Here is a 7,865-nt window from a genome sequence, read left to right as displayed (position 1 = left end):
GCTAGATGTATGTGCGACAACTCCTTGGTAAAAGGAATTGTCCAAATGTGTGTATTTCAACATACGTCATGTATGTTGTATTATGTATTCTAAGTGTTTGTAGAAATGTCTGAATGATCTAAAGTGTGATATATCAACCTAGTATGGGCGTTGAGAAGCGATTCTCAACTCTCCTACTAGTGTGTATGATTTCCTTCATGCAAGTTACATTTCTTGTTGTTTAATTTCAAGTATTACTTATGTGAGGATTCATGTTAAGTTGATATTCTTTAAATGCTCATGTACTACATGATTTGAGTTGTTGTTCTATTACTATTCTAAATTGTAGATATGAATATCTATTGTAGAGGAATGTGTGTGGGACTATGCATTAGTCTAAGAAATCGGTAATCAGCCTTAAGTTCGTGGCTGAGATTGCTTTCGCCACGTAGGACGTGATTAGACGAACCCGAGTCGTATTAGAGTTGTCGGTAGTGGTTTGGCCACGTGGAGTGTTTGCGCACTCTATGTCGTTCAACCCAACATGTGCTCGTGGTAGTCGAGTTCGTCAAGTAACCCGATTGTCCGATGTATGTTCACCATGTATAGATGCTACTATTTGAATCTAGGGTACCGAACTTATCAGTGAAATCCTATTAACCATGGTACCTTGATCGCTAAGTCTCATGAGCCGGACATGGTGGTATGGGACACCGTGGCCGAGCTGTCGGCCTACGCTGGGGTGACAAGCCTCCCCGTAGTGACCAGTGAGCAACTAAACTCGTGAGCCGATTATGGTGGTATGGGACACTATATTCGTGCTATCGGCCTACATTGATTGGTGACGAGCCCTTTGTAGTGACCTCGAGCATACCTGGATACCGCATTGAGGTGACGAGCCTTACGGTGGTAACGAAGGTATGATAGGCGTGCATTGATTGGTGACGAGCCCTTTGCAACGACCTGAAAACATATGATCGTATGAGATATCTAGGACTGACGACCCTAGAATGGATCACTGTTTAGATGGTGATATGAGGAAGGTATCTTAGCTTCCCAATACTGTTGTATGAAAAGGACTAATAACCACTTGATAATCATATTCATGCACCGCATTTGCATGTGTTTTGTAGACATGGCGCACTTTGAGGTGATGTCATGCGTAATGTAAGATGAAGATGTTGAGGGTGTACGCGTGAGGGCACGCATCATTCTGCATACATCCTTGCATTAACAAGAGTACTTAGGACTTGTTTAATTGTTCTGCTTTATCATTACTATTTGATTGAACTGATAACATGTTAACATGTGCTTTATTGTTCCACTGAGTTGATCACTCACTCCCACGTTCTGGGGTGGTGTTAAACACCCACCAGACTCTGTCTTAGTTGCTGATGTTGCAGATGTTGAGGCGACTTCTGAGGCAGAGCGGGAGATTGATGATGATGAGGCTGCTTTCTCTTTTATGCAGTTTTTAGACGTGTTCTAGTGAGCCTTGTTCTGATACGCGGGATGCTGGAATTTCTTTTGAGAATTAAATGATGTAATTTGATACTTGTAATTTTGATAGCGACACTTACATTATGACCTGGTATGTGTATGTATTTCAGGGATTCACACATGTACGCACATATATTTCTTTAAGTCTTCCGCTTGCTTCCTTCACTTATCCCTGAATTATATCTGCACTTTGGCTTAATCTATTCCATGTTTTATGCACTAATACAGACAACATACATCCATCACTAAATATGTTGCATAAGTGACGTTTTGGAACTCGGGAGCTGAGTTATGCCCCCGAATTTCAGGGCGTTACAAGGAATCACGCCAAGACCTCAACGTGAAACGAGGTGTCTTTCACTCATCTACCATTTGAGCTATGGATCTGGGTCCCACTATCTAGACGGTCTGCATCACACATGTGACCCACAGAACTGCTGATACAAAAAGGGCAGTGGGTCCCACCACCTGACAGACTGGTGGCATGGATCTAAAGCATCAAGGTGGGCCGTACAAGGCACCCAACTCAGCTGGCTACTGACCAGCGTTACACTAGCCAATTCATAAAAAGGATGGGTCCCACATGGGGCCCACACGTCCAGATATATATAAGTGTGTGTGTATATATATATATTATATAATATTATATAATATAATATAATATAATATTATAATATATTCATACCTTATATATATGCATATGTTTATAGAATATACAATATATCCAACATGTCCAACCCACTGGATGGATGGCACTCAAACATCACAGGTGGCCCCACGTAGTGGGCCACCAAATTTGGATCAAGCTGATATGTATTTTTCCCTTCATCCGGCATGTGTGACCGTCCAGTCATGCATGCCCCAATTTGGGATCAAGGTGGCCCATTCGTCGGGTGGCATGGATAAGATACACACATCATAGGTGGGCCATTCATCATAGAGAGAGAGAAAGAGAAGAAAGAGATCGGCAATGACGGAGGGACCCCGCCACTATGGGCCCCTCTTGGATACGAGCATACATTAAAGTGGGTCCCACCATATGTGGCCCTTCAATTACAAAATAATAAATAATGAAAGGGAAAAAAATGTGGGTCCAAGATCACCCACCGTCCACTTCTTCTTGCTCCTTCGGCTTCCTTTACTCCTTAGCTTCGATCCTAACGGAAGAGATGGGGTTTGGATGGTTGAGATGGAAGATGAGGGGTAGGAAGTGGGCCACACACAAAGCTCTCTCTCATGAAGGTTTGGGAGAGCTTTGGACGTGTGATTTTTTTTTCTTGGGAAAGGTGAGTTTTGAGAAATGAGAGAGAGAGGGTTGTAAAGAGAGAGATAGGTGATGGAGTGATGGATGTGGTGAGTGATGGGTGTAAGAACTTTTTGACTTTAGGGTAAATGGTGTAAGAACATTTTGACTTTTAGGGTTGCTTGGGGATGAGTGAGAGGTGATGGTGTACTTGACATGTACTTGACCCTTGATGGGATTGATTGATGGATTGAGGTGACATGTTGTAGAGATTCTCTTGGGTTTTGCAACGCGCAGCGTTTTCCTCGAACCGAACGCGAGCCCACATCTCCTGGCCTGGGTATCGCCTCGGCGTGCGAGACGCAGCATCAGAACTGTGGCGACGGCGCGGTCGTTAGGGCATAAGTCTCGGGTTGACAGGACTCGGCTTACGATCACGCGCAAACATCGGATAAAGGTCGAAGGTTGCCGAAATTCGACCAGGAAGACTGCGAAAGTCTACGGAATAGTATGGTCTAGGATACGAGGCTTACAGAGCAGCTACATACTTGTGTGCTTAAACTTGCAGTAGTATTGTAAAATTGTGTAAAGAGTTATGTACACACAATTTAGGGTGTTGGTTTAGATGGTGTTCTAGGACTTTAGGTGTTTTGTCCCGTAATTGACAAAGGGGGAGATTGAAAGTGCCCTGGTTTGTCAATTAACGTGAGTGTTGAGTCAGGCAGACAAGTAAACCCCATAGGAAGATCATTCAAGCGTTTGTCTCAACAGGATGTGTGCCCGACCTCATCAAAGGTAAACTTAGCCTCACATCCTCTGTCCTAAAACACCAGGTATATAAAACCCTTAAAAAATAGATAGAACAACTTAGGATTTAAGGTGAGAAAACTATTTTGCAAAATCAGGAAAATCACTAAGTTTTCTGCCTTTGTCGATTTATCGATAAGTGGTTCAATGAAATCGAACTCTATTATTGATGTCCTCGAAACTCACTCGATTTATCGAAATGAGGACTTCAGATGTCCAGTAACCACAATGAATCCTAGACTGAATTATCGATAAATCAATGGCATGTTCGATATCAACAACTTTTGAATCTCGAGTTCATCGAGATGGCTCAATAAAATCAACATCTGGTCAGTTGTGTCCAGAAAGTAGTAAAGAAAAATCATGTGATTTTTGATATCTCGAAGACATCCTCGATATCATCCAAATTCAAACCTCGATGATATCGATTGACCTTCAATGATATCGGATTATGACACAAATCTAACCAACAAGCCTTCAGGTAAATTCATTTAAGTATCGAGGAGTACCCAATGATATCGATATTCAAATATCGATCATATCGAGGCTAGGTCGATTGCATCGAATAGGACACAAACTTTCCATTAAGCTTATAGGAATATTCCTTAAAAATATCGATGAATCGAAACTGGTATTGATATCATCAACATTCAAAATCAGATGATATCGAGGGATGCTCGATCATATCAATACCTATTAAGATTCAAAAGTAAGTCTGCTCTCATGTTTTCAAATGTCGAGAAATCAAACCTTACATCGATGAAATCGGAGTTCGAAATCCGATGACGTCGAAGATTGTTCGATATCCTCAACCTGTTGGCAAAAAGGTTCAAAAGCGTTTGATAGATTGAGTTCATGTCATCGAGCGGTCATTCGATGGTATCGAGAGTATACGCTTGATGATATCGAATATTGCTCGATGATGTCGAACTCTGTCAAAAAATATGTCTGTTTTATTTTCGTTGGAACTTTTTGCCTATTTAAAGAGAGCTTATGTTAAGAGAAAATAGATAGAGCTTTTGAGTGTTTAATTCAAATCATATACCCTAAGCCTTTTTCTCTCGTGAGAGTTTATCCTCCAATCCACCCTCATCATTGATATTCAATAGAGTGGATTAGGGAATGAACTTCCACATTCTAGGATCCTTCAGCTACCACCTTAATGGCAAATCATTGAGTAGAATTTTAACATAACCTTGACCCAACCCGATGCCTCACATTGGAGCATCATCTGAGTTGCGGTTCAAGGGAGCTGAAGATTTTTCATCATCAAAGGAGGAGATCTTCATCAACATACTTAATGGTGCTCATCTACTTATTTGTAAGTCATTAGAATCCAGAGACCATTTTGAACAATCCTTTTGTAGGATTGAGTCAAAGGTGCTTCTCACCCCTTTCAAGTCCTTATAGGAGTCCTCCAACGGCAGAGTACGTGGGGGTGCTGTGTGTTGACCATTGATCTATGGAAAGTATAAACTTAGGTCCTTAACCTGTGTGGTCTAAAACCTAGGTACTGTGTGTTGACCTTTGCTCTTGTGTAGGACATAAACTGTTAAGTTCCTTGTGTGGATCCTTGGCCTTTGTGGCCTAAAATTCGAGTGCTGTGTGTTGACCCTTGCTCTTGTGTGGGGCATAAACGTGTGCCCCGTAGAAACATATTAGGTACCTTGTGTAGGTCCTAGAGTCAGCCTTATATAGGTTGTACTGGTCTGAGGTGAACTTGATTTGAAACCTCCGTTAGTGAGATCCGGTACACTCAAGGGTTGAGTGCATCCGCCGAAAGTGGAGTAGACACGTAGTTGAACCACTATAAAAATGACTGTGTTTGGGATTGCTATTTACTCTTACAGCTTGTGTGATATCTCTGAATGTTCTCATAATGCATGTTTACATGATTACCTAGAACTAATTAGAATCACATCGCACACATGGTCACATCCATTATGAACTATGTTTTACAGCTTGTTTACGTTTTGAATAGTTTTATGATTGGATCCTCTTTTTAGCTTGGAAGCCAATAGAGTTACATTGAAGAAATCTTGCCATTTACATACTACTGCAGAATAGGGTTGATAGGTTCTAAATCATCATAAAATTTTAAAAAGCCCTATTCACCCCCCTCTAGGACATCTTGGCATATTCCCACTTCTACTGAAGTGGTCATTACCGCAATTTCAGATGAGAGAGATCTTCGTTACTACTCTTCATGTTTATTAATGTGTAAATAACTTTCTAGGCCCATAAACGGTTGTGGCTTATCACACAATACCATGTGTATCAGTTACTTATCATAGGTTGGCCACTGGCTATGCGCATGACTTTAGTCCACTACGTGGGTAAGAATCCTTTAAATTTTGCCACATGTAGACAATTGTTACCCTTTCTTCCATTTGAACACATGTTGTGCATTGTGAACAGCAGCCAACTTGGTGTTGCTTTTAGATCTCTTTATAGCTCTTGAGTGATTTTGATTGCAAGGGTCTCTTGTCTCTTCTATATGATGCTATAGCACATCGACCAAATCTGTCACTAGGCATGACCATATTTTGGTCATTACCTATTATTGGCCATGAGGCTTCTAAGGTAAGTAGCCAACTCTATCACATGAGCGAGATATGTTACACACGTTCCATGACAATAGTTGTTTGTGCAATTCAATCAAACATAAGGCACATGTGTGATCGAGGGCCTGTATTCATATTTCATATGCGATTATGAAGTGCGAGTGTGACAAAGTCGTACTCAACTCAATGTTTGATTGAACGCTAGTGACCCTCACACTGAAACAATTGAGTAAGACCGGATTCAAAAATCCAGCTATTGAGTCAACCACTAGTTATAATCGGCGATCGAGTCATTTACGAAAGTGTAGGGGTGAGTCCTTCCTAATGGATTCTTTTTACCTTGTGTTTAAGGACTTGTTCTTTCACTAATAATTATAGTCAACATATTTTTCAAAAAAATAAAAATGAATAGATAAATAAAAAACTAAAATAATGTTGATTTTATAAATATGTAAATAAATCTCATTACAATTGACAAAGTATCAAATAAATTAGAGAAATAAACAAAACGAGAGATAAATACTTGATCCATCTATAAGAACAAATGATTAAGGCGGGTGGTCAACAAAACACCAGAGATATTGATATTCTAAATAAAGACTGATTTCCCGGTCCCTGGGCCAAACTAGATTTTAGTGGCCCCCATGGGAGAGTATAATACAAAGGCATATTTGCCACTCTTAAGATTTGAACACAGGACCTTTCACTTTGATACCCTGTGAAACAGCCAGTTGCTCTAAAAGCTCGAGCCATTAGAGGATGGTGTATCAATGTATATCAAGGGACTTAACACCCCAACACCTTCTAATTGTGGAACTCGTGGGCCTGGATTCACTAGATCTTGATCTCTCATTCTCTTAAATTCAACCAATGCATGGAAATGTGCCCAATCTATTAATGTCAATCCTCTCCTGATTTGGGTCCATGTTGTAACTAATCTACTCAGATACTGGGCCAATCTTTGGATATTCAGAATCTTCATGATCATCGCAAACCCTCCAAACGTCTTTGGAAAGTTCTTCCATTTTAGAAGGATTTCAAGAGACAGCCTTACCGAGTGTATCATAATCAGATCTGTAATAAGATTCTTTCATTCGATAAGTCTTTTATAGATGTGCTAGGTGCGCTACCTCATTAAAATGGCACGCTAATAACAACTATATGTCATTCGTCATTTCGATTTCCTAAAGGCATGTGTACGGTTCTATGCCACCACATTAATAATGGAATTCGTATTGCCAAAGGAAGATTAGCAAAAGATATATTTAAACGCAAGTAAAATTTGATCATCATCGAACCCGTAGTGTCAACATGTAGAGACTTCTTATTGATCCATTTTGGTGTGCCGAAAATGAGTGTAAATAGTGGCCAATTGGGTTACCATTTTTTAAAACTACTCGTGACTTTTTAGATTCTGATCATATTTAGTCGTCAAAGCAACCTAAAAGATTTTCTATTTGTCTTTTACTGAGATTTCACTATCACATGACATCATTTGTGTCCCTAGATCTAACGCGGTCAAATTATGCATAAACAACCATGCACTCAATACATATTGAGGTTACTTTTATAAACTAAGATCCATGCGGGTGAAACTTTCATGAAGTGCACTCAATCATGTAAACCATTGAAAAAAATCATGAATTCAAAACTCAAGTGGGCCACAATAGAATAGTAAACCACTGTTGTTGTGTTGAACACACCATTAGTTTTGTGTATGGCCCACTACCGTGAACCAGCCTAATTTTTAGATCAAGGCCAAATAAGAAGTG

The sequence above is a fragment of the Magnolia sinica genome, chromosome 5 (assembly GCF_029962835.1).
Source record: "Magnolia sinica isolate HGM2019 chromosome 5, MsV1, whole genome shotgun sequence".
In the NCBI taxonomy this organism is placed as follows: domain Eukaryota; kingdom Viridiplantae; phylum Streptophyta; class Magnoliopsida; order Magnoliales; family Magnoliaceae; genus Magnolia; species Magnolia sinica.
This window is presented reverse-complemented; position numbering follows the sequence as displayed.